The sequence below is a fragment of the Balaenoptera acutorostrata genome, chromosome 9 (genome assembly GCF_949987535.1).
Source record: "Balaenoptera acutorostrata chromosome 9, mBalAcu1.1, whole genome shotgun sequence".
In the NCBI taxonomy this organism is placed as follows: Eukaryota; Metazoa; Chordata; class Mammalia; order Artiodactyla; family Balaenopteridae; genus Balaenoptera; species Balaenoptera acutorostrata.
This window is the reverse complement of record NC_080072.1, coordinates 88,910,819-88,933,176: the sequence shown is the minus strand read 5'-3', so window position 1 is coordinate 88,933,176 and position 22,358 is coordinate 88,910,819. Positions and strand designations below refer to the sequence as shown.

Below are 22,358 nucleotides of genomic sequence, written 5' to 3'. Positions count from 1 at the left end.
AGCTTTCTCCCCCAAAGGAGTACACACCCCTACCCGTGAACACGTCTGTCTGTGAGTTCTAAATATACCCCAGACTTCAACAGTTTTCTCTTTTTCAGTCAAGAAAATGGACCCCTGCCCAATACAGTAACAGCTGGGCCTGTCCCCAGGCGCTGGGCATCTGATGTGGCAGACGCTGACCCCCTCCCCGTCCCGCCCGGGCTTCGTGAACGTGGTGCATGAAACCACTTTGCAGCCTCGGGGCAGGGAATTTGGACACGTCTGGCGGTGACACTCTCACACCTGTCGTGTTGCTCAGACAGGCCCGGATGCAGTGATTCAGGCCACAAACGCTTACTACGTGGGCACGATTCAACCCTCATCCCCGTCTACTCACTCGGCCTGGGGCTCCAGACTCCTCTGACCCTCCCCCAGTCCCTGCCTTGAAAAGGAAACAGCTTGCTTGTCTCACAATACTGCAGTTTTTCCCATAGTGAAGTAGTCTCCTTCCTTGGTTTTTCTCATTTTATAATCTTGTTTGAGGTTTTGGCTTAACATATTTTTTTTCCAAACAATTTGTAAAATATTTTATGAATACAGAAATAATGCAGACACATTTAACAAATGTGTATGTGAGAGGGAGACAAAGAAAAAGGGAGAGATTTCCATTGCCGAAGGCAACCACTACTGACATTTGGATGCATTTCCTTCTAGTCTCTTCTATGCATCATATTTAGTTATTATACCCTTACTTGATCCCCATTTTTATTCTGGTTTTGTCACCAGTCATTATTTTAGCCATTTCCCCATGTCAAACTCTTAACACCCATTTTCTTGAACTGCAAATACAGATAATCAAGGAAATGCAAATTACTAAACTATGATATGGCACTTTATCAAAGAAGTAAATTTATTTGTTTTAAAATTTTTTCAGTGGCAATACCAGATGCTGCTGAAGATCTGAGAATAGTGGGGCTCTCACGCATGACTTATGGGAAGATGAAATTTGCTGGTACTTAACGACCGTGACGTGTGATTCTATCTTTTGGCCCAGTAACTCCACTGAACAAAATGATACTAAGTAAGGAGAAAACTACACAGGAAGATGCAAATAACAGTACCTGCCTTTTGGGTTGTTGTGAATGTTAGGTAATTCATATAAGTATGAGACCCGTGCCTGGCACAGTTTGGCTCTAGGTGCTTAGTGATTTGCACAGCAAGAAAATTATATTTGAGTAGCAAAAAGATAATTAGGGAACAACTGGTATAGCCAACGGTTAGGACTGGGAAGGAAATTATACAGCTACAGGATTGCATGCTATGCAGCCATTAAAAAGGATGTTTCTGAAGAGTTTACTTTTGTTCGCCTCTTGCAGTATTTTGTATACACCCTCCATTCACAATATGAGCCATGAGCCCGTTTGGAAAAACCCTTCCAGTTCCCCCCTGGAAGATGCCACCCTCCGTCCACTCCCTGGCTGGGGCAGTGAGCTGTGCTCTCCACATCAGGCCTCACTCAGCACAGCCCTGCCCATCACCCTGCAGACTCGCTCCGGGCCAGTGGAATCTCACACCTTAACTCCGCCGCTGGCTGACCTGTACCTGGTCCCCGGCTGGGAGTCGGGGATGATAAGCAGTCTTTTTCCTTCATTCGGTGAATATGTCCATTCATGCTACCTGGACACATGAACCGAACCGTACTTCCTGCAAATGCATTGACAAATTTTCCCAGGAGCATCTGCAAAGACCCGTCTCTCTTTAAAAGACGCTTTGCATCTCTTTCCAATATCCTCATGGGTCTTTGCATCGATCTTGCTGTTTCTGACATTTTTTGGGAGGCAAAGTTGAAAATGTTTTGGGAGGGGGTGAGTTATTTTTAAAGACACCCAGGCAAAACGGACCAGATACATTAAAAGAGTCCCTAAGAACACCAGACTATCGATGAATTTAAGTCCCAGCCAATTTGGGCGGGGAAGTCTCTGGATCTCTGCTTCCAAAACCTGATGGGAGAGATTCCCATCTGGGCACACTGGGATGGAAAATTCTAGCTAATACTCTTACCTGGTCATATTGGCGGTAAGAGGGGGCAGGGAGGAGGTGGACCGTGTCATCATGGAGGTAACAGGGGGCAGGGAGGCGGTTGACCGCGTCATAATGGAGGTAAGAGGGGGCAGGGAGGACGTGGACCCTGTCACTGTAGAGGTAAGAGGGGGCATGGAGGAGGTGGACCCTGTCACTGTGGAGGTAAGAGGGGGCACGGAGGAGGTGGACCCTGTCACTGTGGAGGTAAGAGGGGGCACGGAGGAGGTGGACCCTCTCACTGTGGAGGTAAGAGGGGGCAGGGAGGAGGTGGACCCTGTCACTGTGGAGGTAAGAGGGGGCAGGGAGGAGGTGGACCCTGTCACTGTGGAGGTAAGAAGGGGCACGGAGGAGGTGGACCCTGTCACTGTGGAGGTAAGAGGGGGCAGGGAGGAGGTGGACCCTGTTATGGGGGGTCAGAATGGGGCAGCGAGGAGGTGGACCCTGTGATTGTGGAGGTAAGAGGGGGAAGGGAGGAATTGGACCCTGTTATGGGGGGTCAGAGGGGGGCAGCGAGGAGATGGACCCTGTTATGTGCAGTGAGAGGGGGGCAGCGAGGAGGTGTACCCTGTTACGGGGGGTGAGAGGGGGGCAGCGAGGAGGTGGACTCTGTCATAGTGGAGGTAAGAAGGGGCACGGAGGAGGTGGACCCTGTCATAATGGAGTTAAGAGGGGGAAGGGAGGAGGTGGACCCTGTTATGGAAGGTATTCGGAGGGCAGGGAGGAGGTAGACTCTGTTATGGGAAGTCAGAGGGGGGCCGGGAGGGGGTGGGACCTGTTATGGGTGGTCAGAGGTGGGCAGCGAGGAGGTGGACCCTGTCATTGGGGAAGTAAGAGGGGGAAGGGAGGAGGTGGACCCTGTTATGGGGGGTCAGAGGGGGGCAAAGAGGAGGTGGACCCTGTTATGGGGGGTCAGAGGGGGGCAGTGAGGACGTGGACCCTGTCAGTGTGGACGTAAGAGGGGGCACGGAGGAGGTGGACTCTGTCATTGTGGAGGTAAGAGGGGGCACGGAGGAGGTGGACTCTGTCATTGTGGAGGTAAGAGGGGGAAGAGAGGAGGTGGACTCTGTCATGGGGGGTCAGAGGGGGGCAGGGAGGAGGTGGACCCTGTCATTGTGGAGGTAAGAGGGCACACAGAGGAGGTGGACTCTGTCATTGTAGAGGTAAGAGGGGGCAGCGAAGAGGTGTACCCTGTTACGGGGGGTGAGAGGGGGGCAGCGAGGAGGTGGACTCTGTCATAGTGGAGGTAAGAAGGGGCACGGAGGAGGTGGACCCTGTCATAATGGAGTTAAGAGGGGGAAGGGAGGAGGTGGACCCTGTTATGAAAGGTAAGCGGAGGGCAGGGAGGAGGTAGACTCTGTTATGGGAAGTCAGAGGGGGGCAGGGAGGGCGTGGACCCTGTTATGGGGGATCAGAGGCGGGCAGCGAGGAGGTGGACCCAGTCATTGTGGAGGTAAGAGGGGGAAGGGAGGAGGTGGACCCTGTTATGGGGGGTCAGAGGGGGGCAGCGAGGAGGTGGACCCTGTTATGGGGGGTCAGAGGCGGGCAGCGAGGACGTGGATTCTGTCATAGTGGAGGTAAAAAGGGGCACGGAGAAGGTAGACCCTGTTATAGTGGAGGTAAAAGGCGGCACGGAGGAGGTGGACCCTGTCAGTGTGGAGGTAAGAGGGGGCACGGAGTGGGTGGACACTCTTATGGGGGGTCAGAGAGTGGCAGCGATGATGTGTACCCTATTAAGGGGGGTTTGAGTGCGGCAGCGAGGAGGTGGACTATGTCATAGTGGATGTAAGAAGGGGCACGGAGTAGGTGGACCCTTTCATAATGGAGGTAAGAGAGGAAAGGGAGGATGTGGACCCAGTTATGGGAGGTCAAAGGGAGGCAGCGAGGAGGTGGACCCTGTTCTGGGGGGTCAGAGGGGGGCAAAGAGGAGGTGGACTCTGTCATTGTGGAGTTAAGAGGGGGCACGGAGGAGGTGGACCCTGTCATTATGGACATAAGAGGCGGCACGGAGGAGGTGGACCCTGTGATTGTGGAGGTAAGAGGGGGCAAGGAGGAGGTGAACCCTATCAGTGTGGAGGTAGGAGGTGGCACGGAGGAGGTGGACCCTGTCATAATGGAGGTAAGAGAGGGAAGGGAGGAGGTGGAGCCTGTTATGGGAGGTCAGAGGCGGGAGGGAGGAGGTAGACCCTGTAATGGAGGGTCAGAGTGGGGCAGGGAGGGGGTGAACCCTGTTATGGGGGGTCAGAGGGGGGCAGCGAGGAGGTGGACCCTGTCATTGTGGAAGTAAGAGGGTGCAGGGAGGAGGTGGACCGTGTCATAGTGGAGGTAAGAGGGGGCAGGGAGGAGGTGAACCCTGTCATTGTGGAGGTAAGAGGGGGAAGGGAGGAGGTGGACCCTGTTATGAGGGGTCAGAGCGGGGCAAAGAGGAGGTGGACTCTGTCATTGTGGAGGTAACAGGGGGCACGGAGGAGGTGGACCATGTCACTGTGGAGGTAAGAGGGGGCACGGAGGAGGCGGACCCTGTCACTGTGGATGTAAGAGGGGGCACGGAGGAGGTGGACCCCGTCATTGTGGATGTAAGACGGGGCACGGAGGCGGTGGGCCCTGTCACTGTGTAGGTAAGAGTGGGCAGAGAGGAGGTGGACCCTCTCACTGTGGAGGTAAGAGGGTGCACGGAGGAGGTGGACCCTGACACTGTGGAGGTAAGAGGGGGCACGGAGTAGGTGGACCCTGTCATTGTGGAGGTTAGAGGGGGCATGGAGGAGGTGAACCCAGTCATTTTGTAGGTAAGAGGGGGCAGGGAGGAGGTGGACCCTGTCATTCTGGAGGGAAGAGGGGGCATGGAGGAGGAGGACACTGTGATTGTAGAGGTACGATGGGGCAGCGACGAGGTGGACCCAGTCATTGTGGAGGTAAGAGGGGGGCACGGAGGAGGCGGACCCTGTCACTGTGGATGTAAGACGGGGCATGGAGGAGGAGGAGGAGGTGGACCCTGTGATAATGGAGGTAAGAGAGGGAATGGAGGAGGTAGACCCTGTTATGTGAGGTCAGAGGGGGGCAGGGAGGAGGTAGACCCTTTTATGGGAAGTCAGAGGGGGGCAGGGAGGGAGTGGACCCTGTTATGGGGTGTCAGAGGGGGGCAGCGAAGAGGTGGACCCTGTCATTCTCCAGGTATGAAGGGGCACGGAGGAGGTGGAACCTGTCCCTGTGGAGGTAAGAGGGAGCACGGAGGAGGTGGACCCTGTCACTGTGGAGGTAAGAGGGGGCACGGGGGACGTGGATCCTGTCGCTGTGTAAGTAAGAGGGGGCACGGTGGAGGTGTCCCTGTCATAGTGGAGGTAAGAGGGGGAAGGGAGGAGGTGGAGCCTGTTATGGGGGGTCAGAGGGGGGCAGCGAGGCGGTGGACCCTGTTATGGGGGGTCAGAGGCGGGCAGCGAGGACGTGGATTCTGTCATAGTGGAGGTAAAAAGGGGCACGGAGAAGGTGGACCCTGTTATAGTGGAGGTAAGAGGCGGCACGGAGGAGGTGGACCCTCTTATGGGAGGTCAGAGAGTGGCAGCGAGGATGTGTACCCTATTAAGGGGGGTTTGAGTGCGGCAGCGAGGAGGTGGACTATGTCATAGTGGATGTAAGAAGGGGCACGGAGTAGGTGGACCCTTTCATAATGGAGGTAAGAGAGGAAAGGGAGGATGTGGACCCAGTTATGGGAGGTCAAAGGGAGGCAGCGAGGAGGTGGACCCTGTTCTGGGGGGTCAGAGGGGGGCAAAGAGGAGGTGGACTCTGTCATTGTGGAGTTAAGAGGGGGCACGGAGGAGGTGGACCCTGTCATTATGGACATAAGAGGCGGCACGGAGGAGGTGGACCCTGTGATTGTGGAGGTAAGAGGGGGCAAGGAGGAGGTGAACCCTATCAGTGTGGAGGTAGGAGGTGGCACGGAGGAGGTGGACCCTGTCATAATGGAGGTAAGAGAGGGAAGGGAGGAGGTGGAGCCTGTTATGGGAGGTCAGAGGCGGGAGGGAGGAGGTAGACCCTGTAATGGAGGGTCAGAGTGGGGCAGGGAGGGGGTGAACCCTGTTATGGGGGGTCAGAGGGGGGCAGCGAGGAGGTGGACCCTGTCATTGTGGAAGTAAGAGGGTGCAGGGAGGAGGTGGACCGTGTCATAGTGGAGGTAAGAGGGGGCAGGGAGGAGGTGAACCCTGTCATTGTGGAGGTAAGAGGGGGAAGGGAGGAGGTGGACCCTGTTATGAGGGGTCAGAGCGGGGCAAAGAGGAGGTGGACTCTGTCATTGTGGAGGTAACAGGGGGCACGGAGGAGGTGGACCATGTCACTGTGGAGGTAAGAGGGGGCACGGAGGAGGCGGACCCTGTCACTGTGGATGTAAGAGGGGGCACGGAGGAGGTGGACCCCGTCACTGTGGATGTAAGACGGGGCACGGAGGCGGTGGGCCCTGTCACTGTGGAGGTAAGAGTGGGCAGAGAGGAGGTGGACCCTCTCACTGTGGAGGTAAGAGGGTGCACGGAGGAGGTGGACCCTGACACTGTGGAGGTAAGAGGGGGCACGGAGTAGGTGGACCCTGTCATTGTGGAGGTTAGAGGGGGCATGGAGGAGGTGAACCCAGTCATTTTGTAGGTAAGAGGGGGCAGGGAGGAGGTGGACCCTGTCATTCTGGAGGGAAGAGGGGGCATGGAGGAGGAGGACACTGTGATTGTAGAGGTACGATGGGGCAGCGACGAGGTGGACCCAGTCATTGTGGAGGTAAGAGGGGGGCACGGAGGAGGCGGACCCTGTCACTGTGGATGTAAGACGGGGCATGGAGGAGGAGGAGGAGGTGGACCCTGTGATAATGGAGGTAAGAGAGGGAATGGAGGAGGTAGACCCTGTTATGTGAGGTCAGAGGGGGGCAGGGAGGAGGTAGACCCTTTTATGGGAAGTCAGAGGGGGGCAGGGAGGGAGTGGACCCTGTTATGGGGTGTCAGAGGGGGGCAGCGAAGAGGTGGACCCTGTCATTCTCCAGGTATGAAGGGGCACGGAGGAGGTGGAACCTGTCCATGTGGAGGTAAGAGGGGGCACGGAGGAGGTGGACCCTGTCACTGTGGAGGTAAGAGGGGGCACGGGGGACGTGGATCCTGTCGCTGTGTAAGTAAGAGGGGGCACGGTGGAGGTGTCCCTGTCATAGTGGAGGTAAGAGGGGGAAGGGAGGAGGTGGAGCCTGTTATGGGGGGTCAGAGGGGGGCAGCGAGGCGGTGGACCCTGTTATGGGGGGGTCAGAGGCGGGCAGCGAGGACGTGGATTCTGTCATAGTGGAGGTAAAAAGGGGCACGGAGAAGGTGGACCCTGTTATAGTGGAGGTAAGAGGCGGCACGGAGGAGGTGGACCCTGTCAGTGTGGAGGTAAGAGGGGGCACGGAGTGGGTGGACCCTCTTATGGGAGGTCAGAGAGTGGCAGCGAGGATGTGTACCCTATTAAGGGGGGTTTGAGTGCGGCAGCGAGGAGGTGGACTATGTCATAGTGGATGTAAGAAGGGGCACGGAGTAGGTGGACCCTTTCATAATGGAGGTAAGAGAGGAAAGGGAGGATGTGGACCCAGTTATGGGAGGTCAAAGGGAGGCAGCGAGGAGGTGGACCCTGTTCTGGGGGGTCAGAGGGGGGCAAAGAGGAGGTGGACTCTGTCATTGTGGAGTTAAGAGGGGGCACGGAGGAGGTGGACCCTGTCATTATGGACATAAGAGGCGGCACGGAGGAGGTGGACCCTGTGATTGTGGAGGTAAGAGGGGGCAAGGAGGAGGTGAACCCTATCAGTGTGGAGGTAGGAGGTGGCACGGAGGAGGTGGACCCTGTCATAATGGAGGTAAGAGAGGGAAGGGAGGAGGTGGAGCCTGTTATGGGAGGTCAGAGGCGGGAGGGAGGAGGTAGACCCTGTAATGGAGGGTCAGAGTGGGGCAGGGAGGGGGTGAACCCTGTTATGGGGGGTCAGAGGGGGGCAGCGAGGAGGTGGACCCTGTCATTGTGGAAGTAAGAGGGTGCAGGGAGGAGGTGGACCGTGTCATAGTGGAGGTAAGAGGGGGCAGGGAGGAGGTGAACCCTGTCATTGTGGAGGTAAGAGGGGGAAGGGAGGAGGTGGACCCTGTTATGAGGGGTCAGAGCGGGGCAAAGAGGAGGTGGACTCTGTCATTGTGGAGGTAACAGGGGGCACGGAGGAGGTGGACCATGTCACTGTGGAGGTAAGAGGGGGCACGGAGGAGGTGGACCCCGTCACTGTGGATGTAAGACGGGGCACGGAGGCGGTGGGCCCTGTCACTGTGGAGGTAAGAGTGGGCAGAGAGGAGGTGGACCCTCTCACTGTGGAGGTAAGAGGGTGCACGGAGGAGGTGGACCCTGACACTGTGGAGGTAAGAGGGGGCACGGAGTAGGTGGACCCTGTCATTGTGGAGGTTAGAGGGGGCATGGAGGAGGTGAACCCAGTCATTTTGTAGGTAAGAGGGGGCAGGGAGGAGGTGGACCCTGTCATTCTGGAGGGAAGAGGGGGCATGGAGGAGGAGGACACTGTGATTGTAGAGGTACGATGGGGCAGCGACGAGGTGGACCCAGTCATTGTGGAGGTAAGAGGGGGGCACGGAGGAGGCGGACCCTGTCACTGTGGATGTAAGACGGGGCATGGAGGAGGAGGAGGAGGTGGACCCTGTGATAATGGAGGTAAGAGAGGGAATGGAGGAGGTAGACCCTGTTATGTGAGGTCAGAGGGGGGCAGGGAGGAGGTAGACCCTTTTATGGGAAGTCAGAGGGGGGCAGGGAGGGAGTGGACCCTGTTATGGGGTGTCAGAGGGGGGCAGCGAAGAGGTGGACCCTGTCATTCTCCAGGTATGAAGGGGCACGGAGGAGGTGGAACCTGTCCCTGTGGAGGTAAGAGGGGGCACGGAGGAGGTGGACCCTGTCACTGTGGAGGTAAGAGGGGGCACGGGGGACGTGGATCCTGTCGCTGTGTAAGTAAGAGGGGGCACGGTGGAGGTGTCCCTGTCATAGTGGAGGTAAGAGGGGGAAGGGAGGAGGTGGAGCCTGTTATGGGGGGTCAGAGGGGGGCAGGGAGGAGTTGGACCCTGTCTTGTGGTGGTCAGGGGCCACGGATAAGCTAAGAAGGTGGTGATCGTCCTGGGGAGGGTGCCGATTAAGGGGTGTGGGAAGGACCGCCTAATCTGAGCTATAGTTCCCCTTTTGTTCCTAACTCACGTTGTGTCCAGGAGGTGACTTTCTACCCCTGTGTCCATTGTCCTCACATGGAAACGTGAGAGTACGTCACCTGTTTCTTTCCGGGCGACGTCAGGCTCCACCCCGCACACTCTCTAGAGCGGCTGGTCCCACAGGCTCTGTGTGCGGCGCTGAGGACTTCATGGCACAGACTGTGGTGATCCGCATCCTGGGTTCACCGTCCAGCTGGAGAAACGTCTGTCACACCATCACCTGTGTGATTGATAATTTTCCCAAAGAAGATGCCTTGGATGCCTTAAATAAATAAAAAATAAAGTGTTGATATCTTTTTCAATATAGCTGCTTTCATTTGTAATCTTGTGTATTTTCTGTATTAAAAACCATTATTCTTAGAAGAGATTTCCTAGACACACAAAAATGGTAAAGACCGTATGATTTTCAATCAATGATCAAATGGGAGCCTCTAGGAGCGGGGGCAGATTAGAGAGATAACCTGAGTCCTCAATGCTCCAGTGGGAGTAGATGAGCTGCTGAATGTGAGTTTTAAAAATCTGTTTAAAATGCATCCCTTAGATGATACGAAAGCAAGGAATCTGCAGAATCCCAAAATGAAGCGAAAGCAGACTTTGCCTGGAGGATTCTGCAGAATCCTGTAGAGCCTGTGCTTCTCTGAAGGCTGCCTGGCATCAGAATAGGAGACAAAGCCCGGGTCAGATGCCCCCTATCAGACTGAGCCCCCAAAAGGCTCCACCTTGATGAGGGGAAGTGACAAATTAACCCATCACAGTGCCAAGGGCACTTAGGATGCTTTGGGTGGGAGTGGATGGGTGGGTGGGGAGAGGGCACCAGGAGAACAGGGACCACGAAGGATCCCTGTTTGGTAGACGCCCACCCCCCAGCCCTGGCCCCTGAACTTTAGGCCACTAGCAACAAGAAATCCAAGTGCTGGCTGGAAGAATCCAACTTAACTCAGGCTTAACATTGCGTGCAGCAACGAACACCCAACACAGCAAAAAATCAAAATAAATAAATAAATTTAAAAAAAAACAAAAAACAGCTCCAAGGAAAATGAGTACATCATGGTTAGAAATTACATGACATCAAGGAGGCGAGACACCATGAGTGAGAAGCAACGGGTGGCAGCTAGAAATAGAGCCGCAACGACTTCAGATGGTGGAAATAAAGTTTAATACCTTTAAGGAAATGAAAGGGAAACTTGAAAATCTGAACAGATAACAAGACAGAACTAAGCACATTTGAAAAAGGGAAAATAGTGACATTTATACACCTGAATAAAGTTCAAGAAATAATAGGCTGGGGAAGAAGGAACATTCAAAGAAACAGAATTTTCCAAAGTTGTTGAAAGACACCAACCCTCAGATTAAGAAGCCCAAAAAACCCCAAGCAGTATAAATATATAGACACAGATATAAGTAACAAAGGTGGGTCTGTTATAAAAGACAGCTGGAGAGGACGGTGTCCCCTCCCCACAGGAAAGACAGGTTATAATGAAAGCCTTCACATCAACAGTGGAAACCACAAGGCTATATGATAGTATCTTCAAAGTGCTGATTAACTCAAGCAAGAATTCTATAGCGAGTAAAACAAGGGAAAGTGTGAAACTTGGGAGTTTACCATCAAAGGACCCTCACTAAATGGATTCTGGAGGATGGAGTTAAAGCCAAAGGAAAATGAGCTCAGATGTGTGGCCTGACTCTGAAGGAGAAATAGTGAACCAAGCGGCTTTGTGACACCTAATCAAACCAGCAACTATAAATGAAACAACGGTAACTTATGGGGAAATAAAGCAGACTCGATTTAAAATGCCAAGTTACTGTAGGTTATAAATTGGGAGGGGAGGTTGCAGAATAAAGTATTTTGGGGTCCTTGTATTGTCCAGGACAAGACTATGGCTATTGATTACTGGTAACTTGTTAAATATGGATTAAATGGGCAAACACTAATAGAACAGACCCAGTGTAACCTTCAAAAGAAGTGAAGGGAAAAGAATAAGTGAAGGAAAACAAACAGTCCAAATGAAGGCAAGACAAGAGGAAAAGGGGGAGAGGAACACGTAAAATGGGACAAGTCAAAATTCAAAATGTGATGTTAGAGATAAAACCAAATCACAAAGGACTTCCCTGGAGGTCCAGTGGTTGAGACTTTGCCTTCCAATGCAGTGGGTGCAGGTTCAATCCCTGGCCAGGAAACTGAGATCCCGCATGGGATCTTTTGGCATGGCCAAAAAACCAAAACATAAAACATAAGCAATATTGTAGCAAATTCCATAAACACTTTAAAAATGGTCTACATCAAAAAAAAAAATCTTAAAAAAAAAAGAAACCAAATCATAAATCTCAATACACGTAAGTGGACTAAATTCTCCTGTTCAGACCTTAAGAGTTATACCCTATTTTAAAAACAAAACAAATTTCAGCTATGTACTCTTTGCAAAAAACACACCTAAAGCACGCAGAAAGATAAAAGGCCCAACTATGGAAAAGACAGACCAGGCAATTAGTAACCAACAGGAGGCAAACTATAGTCATATTAATAGCAAAGGAGAATTCAGGCAAAAAGCATCATTAGAAATAAGGAAATTTGCTGCAGAACAATAAGTGATTCCATTCACTGGGAAAATGTATCGATTCTAGATGTGTGTCCCATGGGAATTTGTGTATAGCCTCATGCGAAGCCAGACTGACAGAATTAGAGGAAAAACTTGTCCAATCCATTGTCATGGTAGATTTTAACACACTTATCAGTAATCGGTAGATCAAATGAACCAAGAAAATTAGTAAGAAAATAGAAGATGTGAACAGTGTCACCATTGGGCTTGAGCTAATGCACTTGACTGCATCTGATGTCTGGAAAAGACACATTCCTTTCAGGCACACATGAACACGTGCTGGTTTGGCACACGCTCAGATGTAAAGCTGACCTTGGTATACTTCAAAGAATTATGATCAGACTACATTTTTTAAAAACCGCAATGCAATTAAGTTAGAAAACAAAGCCAATAAGATCATTAGAAAAATTCATTCACTTGGAAATTTCATAACACTTGTAATCGGCTCAAGGGTCAAAGGAGAAATTATCACTGAAATTAGACAAATTCATCATCTCACTTTTCACATCAAACTCATGGGATGCAATTCTTGAAAGGAAACTTAGAATAGTAAGAATTGGCCTTTGAAAAAAATAAGGCTCAAAATTGAGCTAAGATCTAACAGAAATCAAAGACCCACAGGTGCAGAAGGAAGGCAATTAAGAGAACAGAAATTTGTGAAATAGAGAAGCACATCAACAAGGCAAAAACTACATGTTTGAAAAGACAAGATTCATTTTGTTTAAAGGCACAAATGAAATGGAGTGAAAAACACCATAACCACAGATGTTACTGAGAAAAAAAGATAAGATCCTGAGACCAACTCTCAACACCCTTCAAATTTTCATATAATTGATGACTACTGAGAAAGATAGAATTTAGCAAAACAGATTCAAGGAGAGAAACGAAGCCAGAATAATCCTTTACCTGTAAAAGAAATGCATGCAATGGTCAAAACTTTTACCATGAAGAAAACACCACATGCAAATGGCTTTATCAGAATGCTCCCAAACATTCAGGAAGCAGATAATTCCATTCTTACGTGAAGAAATAATAAACAATTCATTTTAAGAAACCAGCATAAGCCGGACAACCAAACTGACAAAAACGGAACGGGAAAGAAAACTACAGCCCAATCTTCCTCATGGACACGGATGCAAAAATTCTCAACAAATATCATCCAACCAGATCCAACACTGAAAAAAAAAAATCATGATCAAGTTAGTTTTTATTCCAGGAATGAGACTGATTAATATGAAAATGTATTACTAGAACTGTTGTTAATTAACAGATTTAAAAGGATATGTTATCTCAACAGATAAAGAAACTAGAATTCAGCATCCATATATGACATTTAAAGTTTTTCTTAGCATATTTTTCAAAGAATAGTAATTTCCTTAACTTGACAAAAGACGTCGACCAAGAACACCCAGCAAACATACTTTATGGAGAAGCACGGCAACATTTAAGGTGAGGAATAGAGTGAAGACGTCCTTTCCATCACGCCCACCCCGCCTCCCCCTCAACGCTGCACTGGCGTTTGCGGCTGCCCCAGAGGAGTGAAGAAAAAGAAACGAAAGTTTTCATGGAACCCTGTTACCCAAGCTCTCACTGCTCGCCACAGGACAGGCCAATAATCAGGAGACGAGTTGCTGGGCAAAGAATAACGACTTCCTTCGGAGAGCCCCCAAACCCAGAAGACGGTGGGCTCGTGCCCCCAGGAGCCGTCTTGCCTGCGGCAGCAGTCGGGCTCCTTTTATACTACAAGGGGCGGGACTAAAGCCAAGCACTTCCTGGTTCCCGTCAGCCTCCGGAGGGGAGGTGTTCATTTCTCCCTCCTGCAGTCATTCACAGGTGGGCCTGCTCAGGAGGTTTCTTGGGAGCTAAACACACAGGTGTTTGAGCTGAATGCTCATTTACCTTCATCTCTCGGAGGCAAGGGTCCGAGATGGGCCATTGTGTGGAATTTAAGCTTATCGGCTTAAATTAACTTGTAAGAGAATACAAAATGTTCTTCCCTATTACAACTCTACGTTATATCAAAATGTAGAGTAGTACAACTGATGTGGAAAACATGTGTGGTGATTCCCCGAAAAATTAAACAGAGTTACCATATGATCTAATAATTCCACTTCTGGGTATATCCCCCAAAGAACTGAACGTGGGGACATGAAGAGATGTTTACAGACCCGTGTCCACAGCATTACTCACAACAGCCAGGAGGTGGAGGCAACCCAGTGTCCGCTGATGGATGATGGATAAACAAAACGTGGGCTACACACAAAATAGAATATTATTCAGCCTTAAAAAGGGAGGAACTTCTGACACCTGCTATAACATGGATGAACCTTGAGGACATTATGCTCAGTGACATAAGCCAGTCACCAAAGGACAAATACTGTGTGTCTGATTCCACTCATATGAGATCCCCAGAGGAGTCAAATTCACCGAGACAGGAAGTGGATGGTGCGTACCAGGGGCTGGGGGAGGGGATGGGGAGTGAGTGTTTAATGGAGACAGAGTTTCAGTTTGGGGAAGATGAAATGATTCTGGACGTAGACGGTGGGACGGTTGTACAACAAGGTGAATGTACTTAATGCCACTGAACTATACATCTAAAACTGCTTAAAATGATGGATTTTATGTTGTGTACATTTTACCACAAAGTTTTAAAAGTTGTAAGGATTCCAAAGGATTGTCCACAAACACTGGTCTCCTGATGCTGGTAGGAACTTCCCACCAAACCCAGGGGTTTATCATCTGCAGCTTGTGAATGAGGATGTGTTTCAGAGACTATATGCAAAATCACCTATCATTTTTCTGAGAAAGCTTCCATCAGGCTGTCAGAGGGTCTGTGACCCACACGAGTTCAAGAGCCATTCTGAGGGCCCCTCCCCTCTGCAGGTGTCACCTCCCCACTTTCCTCCCCTCCCTCTACCCACCCCCAGGACACTTTTCTCTTTCATTCACTCAGATTGTTTAAACATGATGCAATGTATATTCGTACATCTTTCTTGAACTCATTAGACAAGGTTTAATTTTTTAAGACAAGTGAGGCTGTGAAATCAACCAAACTTCCGTGTTTTTTCTATTACCCTTTTTTTCCTGCCTGACAATATTAAACAGGTCCACCTCTGGCTCGGGATGTGGAACAGCAAATTTACAAACCCATGTGGATGCTTCATCCCCCAAACCGTGTTCTGTGACCTTAAATTAATTTCCAGCTAAATTTTCTTGCTTTTTCATTCTTAATTTGGCATTTAGTGTGGACTGAATTCGAATACATTGAAGACCCCTGCTCGGTCCCATGGTCTGGGGTGGTGGGAATTCTTGGAGAGGTAACACTTCAGATAGCAGAGGGGAGGTGCCTCTGAGAGGTTGCTTCAACCTCAGAAACATGCAGGGAAGGAAAACTCTCGCCAGCTCAAGTTTCATCCAAGTGAACTCTGAGATGTGTTAACAAAATGTTTTTATTTCTATTTTTAAATGAAATGCATTGTTAGGTACTTGCATGAAACCTCGAAAGGCATTTACGTTCTTTGCTTTAACTCTTCCTTTGTGGCCACAGAAAACGGGTAGGAAGGATGAACCGAGAACGGGCGCAGCAGACACAGCCCGGGCATCGTGCGGAGCCTGCGGCCCCGAGCCCGCCTGAGCGACGGTCAGTAGTCGTCGTAGTTGATGCTGGCTCCGTGCCTGAAGCCCTAGGGGCTCCAGGGACCGATCGCAGCATCCTCATCGTGGTGGCGCTGGTGGTAATCGTAGCAGTCGTGCCCATTCCGACCTCTGTTTAGCCAATGGGTGATGGCATCCTCAAATTTCTGCAGGAAAAGAGGATGAGAGGGGATGAACGTAAGGACACCGTTTCCCAGAGAACATCTTACTGACGCTGTTTCTCTGGGATCTTTCTTCAACGAGGAACAACCCCTCCTAAGAATAACTCCTGCCACAAGGACCTACTGTACAGCACAGGGAGGAATTATATTCCCTATCTTGTAATAACTTATAAGGGAGAAGAATCTGAAAAAGAATATATGTATAACCGAATCACTTTGCTGTATACCTGAAACTAACATAACATTGTAAATCAACTCTACTTCAATAGAAAACAATAAATCATCGTTTTTTAAAAAGACCAACTCCTGGCTACAGCATCCCTGGGCCAGAGGTCAATACTAACCAGCTGGAGAACGCTGCTGAAAGCTTTCTCCCCCAAAGGAGTACACACCCCTACCCGTGAACACGTCTGTCTGTGAGTTCTAAATATACCCCAGACTTCAACAGTTTTCTCTTTTTCAGTCAAGAAAATGGACCCCTGCCCAATACAGTAACAGCTGGGCCTGTCCCCAGGCGCTGGGCATCTGATGTGGCAGACGCTGACCCCCTCCCCGTCCCGCCCGGGCTTCGTGAACGTGGTGCATGAAACCACTTTGCAGCCTCGGGGCAGGGAATTTGGACACGTCTGGCGGTGACACTCTCACACCTGTCGTGTTGCTCAGACAGGCCCGGATGCAGTGATTCAGGCCACAAACGCTTACTACGTGGGCACGATTCAACCCTCATCCCCGTCTACTCACTCGGCCTGGGGCTCCAGACTCCTCTGACCCTCCCCCAGTCCCTGCCTTGAAAAGGAAACAGCTTGCTTGTCTCACAATACTGCAGTTTTTCCCATAGTGAAGTAGTCTCCTTCCTTGGTTTTTCTCATTTTATAATCTTGTTTGAGGTTTTGGCTTAACATATTTTTTTTCCAAACAATTTGTAAAATATTTTATGAATACAGAAATAATGCAGACACATTTAACAAATGTGTATGTGAGAGGGAGACAAAGAAAAAGGGAGAGATTTCCATTGCCGAAGGCAACCACTACTGACATTTGGATGCATTTCCTTCTAGTCTCTTCTATGCATCATATTTAGTTATTATACCCTTACTTGATCCCCATTTTTATTCTGGTTTTGTCACCAGTCATTATTTTAGCCATTTCCCCATGTCAAACTCTTAACACCCATTTTCTTGAACTGCAAATACAGATAATCAAGGAAATGCAAATTACTAAACTATGATATGGCACTTTATCAAAGAAGTAAATTTATTTGTTTTAAAATTTTTTCAGTGGCAATACCAGATGCTGCTGAAGATCTGAGAATAGTGGGGCTCTCACGCATGACTTATGGGAAGATGAAATTTGCTGGTACTTAACGACCGTGACGTGTGATTCTATCTTTTGGCCCAGTAACTCCACTGAACAAAATGATACTAAGTAAGGAGAAAACTACACAGGAAGATGCAAATAACAGTACCTGCCTTTTGGGTTGTTGTGAATGTTAGGTAATTCATATAAGTATGAGACCCGTGCCTGGCACAGTTTGGCTCTAGGTGCTTAGTGATTTGCACAGCAAGAAAATTATATTTGAGTAGCAAAAAGATAATTAGGGAACAACTGGTATAGCCAACGGTTAGGACTGGGAAGGAAATTATACAGCTACAGGATTGCATGCTATGCAGCCATTAAAAAGGATGTTTCTGAAGAGTTTACTTTTGTTCGCCTCTTGCAGTATTTTGTATACACCCTCCATTCACAATATGAGCCATGAGCCCGTTTGGAAAAACCCTTCCAGTTCCCCCCTGGAAGATGCCACCCTCCGTCCACTCCCTGGCTGGGGCAGTGAGCTGTGCTCTCCACATCAGGCCTCACTCAGCACAGCCCTGCCCATCACCCTGCAGACTCGCTCCGGGCCAGTGGAATCTCACACCTTAACTCCGCCGCTGGCTGACCTGTACCTGGTCCCCGGCTGGGAGTCGGGGATGATAAGCAGTCTTTTTCCTTCATTCGGTGAATATGTCCATTCATGCTACCTGGACACATGAACCGAACCGTACTTCCTGCAAATGCATTGACAAATTTTCCCAGGAGCATCTGCAAAGACCCGTCTCTCTTTAAAAGACGCTTTGCATCTCTTTCCAATATCCTCATGGGTCTTTGCATCGATCTTGCTGTTTCTGACATTTTTTGGGAGGCAAAGTTGAAAATGTTTTGGGAGGGGGTGAGTTATTTTTAAAGACACCCAGGCAAAACGGACCAGATACATTAAAAGAGTCCCTAAGAACACCAGACTATCGATGAATTTAAGTCCCAGCCAATTTGGGCGGGGAAGTCTCTGGATCTCTGCTTCCAAAACCTGATGGGAGAGATTCCCATCTGGGCACACTGGGATGGAAAATTCTAGCTAATACTCTTACCTGGTCATATTGGCGGTAAGAGGGGGCAGGGAGGAGGTGGACCGTGTCATCATGGAGGTAACAGGGGGCAGGGAGGCGGTTGACCGCGTCATAATGGAGGTAAGAGGGGGCAGGGAGGACGTGGACCCTGTCACTGTAGAGGTAAGAGGGGGCATGGAGGAGGTGGACCCTGTCACTGTGGAGGTAAGAGGGGGCACGGAGGAGGTGGACCCTGTCACTGTGGAGGTAAGAGGGGGCACGGAGGAGGTGGACCCTCTCACTGTGGAGGTAAGAGGGGGCAGGGAGGAGGTGGACCCTGTCACTGTGGAGGTAAGAGGGGGCAGGGAGGAGGTGGACCCTGTCACTGTGGAGGTAAGAAGGGGCACGGAGGAGGTGGACCCTGTCACTGTGGAGGTAAGAGGGGGCAGGGAGGAGGTGGACCCTGTTATGGGGGGTCAGAATGGGGCAGCGAGGAGGTGGACCCTGTGATTGTGGAGGTAAGAGGGGGAAGGGAGGAATTGGACCCTGTTATGGGGGGTCAGAGAGGGGCAGCGAGGAGATGGACCCTGTTATGTGCAGTGAGAGGGGGGCAGCGAGGAGGTGTACCCTGTTACGGGGGGTGAGAGGGGGGCAGCGAGGAGGTGGACTCTGTCATAGTGGAGGTAAGAAGGGGCACGGAGGAGGTGGACCCTGTCATAATGGAGTTAAGAGGGGGAAGGGAGGAGGTGGACCCTGTTATGGAAGGTATTCGGAGGGCAGGGAGGAGGTAGACTCTGTTATGGGAAGTCAGAGGGGGGCCGGGAGGGGGTGGGACCTGTTATGGGTGGTCAGAGGTGGGCAGCGAGGAGGTGGACCCTGTCATTGGGGAAGTAAGAGGGGGAAGGGAGGAGGTGGACCCTGTTATGGGGGGTCAGAGGGGGGCAAAGAGGAGGTGGACCCTGTTATGGGGGGTCAGAGGGGGGCAGTGAGGACGTGGACCCTGTCAGTGTGGAGGTAAGAGGGGGCACGGAGGAGGTGGACTCTGTCATTGTGGAGGTAAGAGGGGGCACGGAGGAGGTGGACTCTGTCATTGTGGAGGTAAGAGGGGGAAGAGAGGAGGTGGACTCTGTCATGGGGGGTCAGAGGGGGGCAGGGAGGAGGTGGACCCTGTCATTGTGGAGGTAAGAGGGCACACAGAGGAGGTGGACTCTGTCATTGTAGAGGTAAGAGGGGGCAGCGAAGAGGTGTACCCTGTTACGGGGGGTGAGAGGGGGGCAGCGAGGAGGTGGACTCTGTCATAGTGGAGGTAAGAAGGGGCACGGAGGAGGTGGACCCTGTCATAATGGAGTTAAGAGGGGGAAGGGAGGAGGTGGACCCTGTTATGAAAGGTAAGCGGAGGGCAGGGAGGAGGTAGACTCTGTTATGGGAAGTCAGAGGGGGGCAGGGAGGGCGTGGACCCTGTTATGGGGGATCAGAGGCGGGCAGCGAGGAGGTGGACCCAGTCATTGTGGAGGTAAGAGGGGGAAGGGAGGAGGTGGACCCTGTTATGGGGGGTCAGAGGGGGGCAGCGAGGAGGTGGACCCTGTTATGGGGGGTCAGAGGCGGGCAGCGAGGACGTGGATTCTGTCATAGTGGAGGTAAAAAGGGGCACGGAGAAGGTAGACCCTGTTATAGTGGAGGTAAAAGGCGGCACGGAGGAGGTGGACCCTGTCAGTGTGGAGGTAAGAGGGGGCACGGAGTAGGTGGACCCTGACACTGTGGAGGTAAGAGGGGGCACGGAGTAGGTGGACCCTGTCATTGTGGAGGTTAGAGGGGGCATGGAGGAGGTGAACCCAGTCATTTTGTAGGTAAGAGGGGGCAGGGAGGAGGTGGACCCTGTCATTCTGGAGGGAAGAGGGGGCATGGAGGAGGAGGACACTGTGATTGTAGAGGTACGATGGGGCAGCGACGAGGTGGACCCAGTCATTGTGGAGGTAAGAGGGGGGCACGGAGGAGGCGGACCCTGTCACTGTGGATGTAAGACGGGGCATGGAGGAGGAGGAGGAGGTGGACCCTGTGATAATGGAGGTAAGAGAGGGAATGGAGGAGGTAGACCCTGTTATGTGAGGTCAGAGGGGGGCAGGGAGGAGGTAGACCCTTTTATGGGAAGTCAGAGGGGGGCAGGGAGGGAGTGGACCCTGTTATGGGGTGTCAGAGGGGGGCAGCGAAGAGGTGGACCCTGTCATTCTCCAGGTATGAAGGGGCACGGAGGAGGTGGAACCTGTCCCTGTGGAGGTAAGAGGGAGCACGGAGGAGGTGGACCCTGTCACTGTGGAGGTAAGAGGGGGCACGGGGGACGTGGATCCTGTCGCTGTGTAAGTAAGAGGGGGCACGGTGGAGGTGTCCCTGTCATAGTGGAGGTAAGAGGGGGAAGGGAGGAGGTGGAGCCTGTTATGGGGGGTCAGAGGGGGGCAGCGAGGCGGTGGACCCTGTTATGGGGGGTCAGAGGCGGGCAGCGAGGACGTGGATTCTGTCATAGTGGAGGTAAAAAGGGGCACGGAGAAGGTGGACCCTGTTATAGTGGAGGTAAGAGGCGGCACGGAGGAGGTGGACCCTCTTATGGGAGGTCAGAGAGTGGCAGCGAGGATGTGTACCCTATTAAGGGGGGTTTGAGTGCGGCAGCGAGGAGGTGGACTATGTCATAGTGGATGTAAGAAGGGGCACGGAGTAGGTGGACCCTTTCATAATGGAGGTAAGAGAGGAAAGGGAGGATGTGGACCCAGTTATGGGAGGTCAAAGGGAGGCAGCGAGGAGGTGGACCCTGTTCTGGGGGGTCAGAGGGGGGCAAAGAGGAGGTGGACTCTGTCATTGTGGAGTTAAGAGGGGGCACGGAGGAGGTGGACCCTGTCATTATGGACATAAGAGGCGGCACGGAGGAGGTGGACCCTGTGATTGTGGAGGTAAGAGGGGGCAAGGAGGAGGTGAACCCTATCAGTGTGGAGGTAGGAGGTGGCACGGAGGAGGTGGACCCTGTCATAATGGAGGTAAGAGAGGGAAGGGAGGAGGTGGAGCCTGTTATGGGAGGTCAGAGGCGGGAGGGAGGAGGTAGACCCTGTAATGGAGGGTCAGAGTGGGGCAGGGAGGGGGTGAACCCTGTTATGGGGGGTCAGAGGGGGGCAGCGAGGAGGTGGACCCTGTCATTGTGGAAGTAAGAGGGTGCAGGGAGGAGGTGGACCGTGTCATAGTGGAGGTAAGAGGGGGCAGGGAGGAGGTGAACCCTGTCATTGTGGAGGTAAGAGGGGGAAGGGAGGAGGTGGACCCTGTTATGAGGGGTCAGAGCGGGGCAAAGAGGAGGTGGACTCTGTCATTGTGGAGGTAACAGGGGGCACGGAGGAGGTGGACCATGTCACTGTGGAGGTAAGAGGGGGCACGGAGGAGGCGGACCCTGTCACTGTGGATGTAAGAGGGGGCACGGAGGAGGTGGACCCCGTCACTGTGGATGTAAGACGGGGCACGGAGGCGGTGGGCCCTGTCACTGTGGAGGTAAGAGTGGGCAGAGAGGAGGTGGACCCTCTCACTGTGGAGGTAAGAGGGTGCACGGAGGAGGTGGACCCTGACACTGTGGAGGTAAGAGGGGGCACGGAGTAGGTGGACCCTGTCATTGTGGAGGTTAGAGGGGGCATGGAGGAGGTGAACCCAGTCATTTTGTAGGTAAGAGGGGGCAGGGAGGAGGTGGACCCTGTCATTCTGGAGGGAAGAGGGGGCATGGAGGAGGAGGACACTGTGATTGTAGAGGTACGATGGGGCAGCGACGAGGTGGACCCAGTCATTGTGGAGGTAAGAGGGGGGCACGGAGGAGGCGGACCCTGTCACTGTGGATGTAAGACGGGGCATGGAGGAGGAGGAGGAGGTGGACCCTGTGATAATGGAGGTAAGAGAGGGAATGGAGGAGGTAGACCCTGTTATGTGAGGTCAGAGGGGGGCAGGGAGGAGGTAGACCCTTTTATGGGAAGTCAGAGGGGGGCAGGGAGGGAGTGGACCCTGTTATGGGGTGTCAGAGGGGGGCAGCGAAGAGGTGGACCCTGTCATTCTCCAGGTATGAAGGGGCACGGAGGAGGTGGAACCTGTCCATGTGGAGGTAAGAGGGGGCACGGAGGAGGTGGACCCTGTCACTGTGGAGGTAAGAGGGGGCACGGGGGACGTGGATCCTGTCGCTGTGTAAGTAAGAGGGGGCACGGTGGAGGTGTCCCTGTCATAGTGGAGGTAAGAGGGGGAAGGGAGGAGGTGGAGCCTGTTATGGGGGGTCAGAGG

At 52.1% G+C, this 22,358-nt stretch overlaps 1 protein-coding gene and 1 long non-coding RNA gene across 11 annotated transcripts in view; one reads left to right on the top strand and one right to left on the bottom strand.

Annotated features, from left to right (window-relative positions):
* The window catches only part of BCO2 (beta-carotene oxygenase 2), a 479,892-nt gene that overhangs the window by 169,866 nt on the left and 287,668 nt on the right, over positions 1–22,358 (top strand). The window lies entirely within an intron of this gene.
* Positions 1–22,358, bottom strand: part of LOC103009086 (uncharacterized) — a 143,124-nt gene that overhangs the window by 16,859 nt on the left and 103,907 nt on the right. For all 3 annotated transcript variants that reach the window (XR_009009269.1, XR_009009270.1, XR_009009271.1), the window contains 2 exons: positions 13,470–15,690; positions 9,353–9,555 (listed from right to left, as the gene is read on the bottom strand). This is a non-coding gene — a long non-coding RNA (uncharacterized LOC103009086). The remainder of the gene's footprint in view (positions 1–9,352; positions 9,556–13,469; positions 15,691–22,358) is intronic.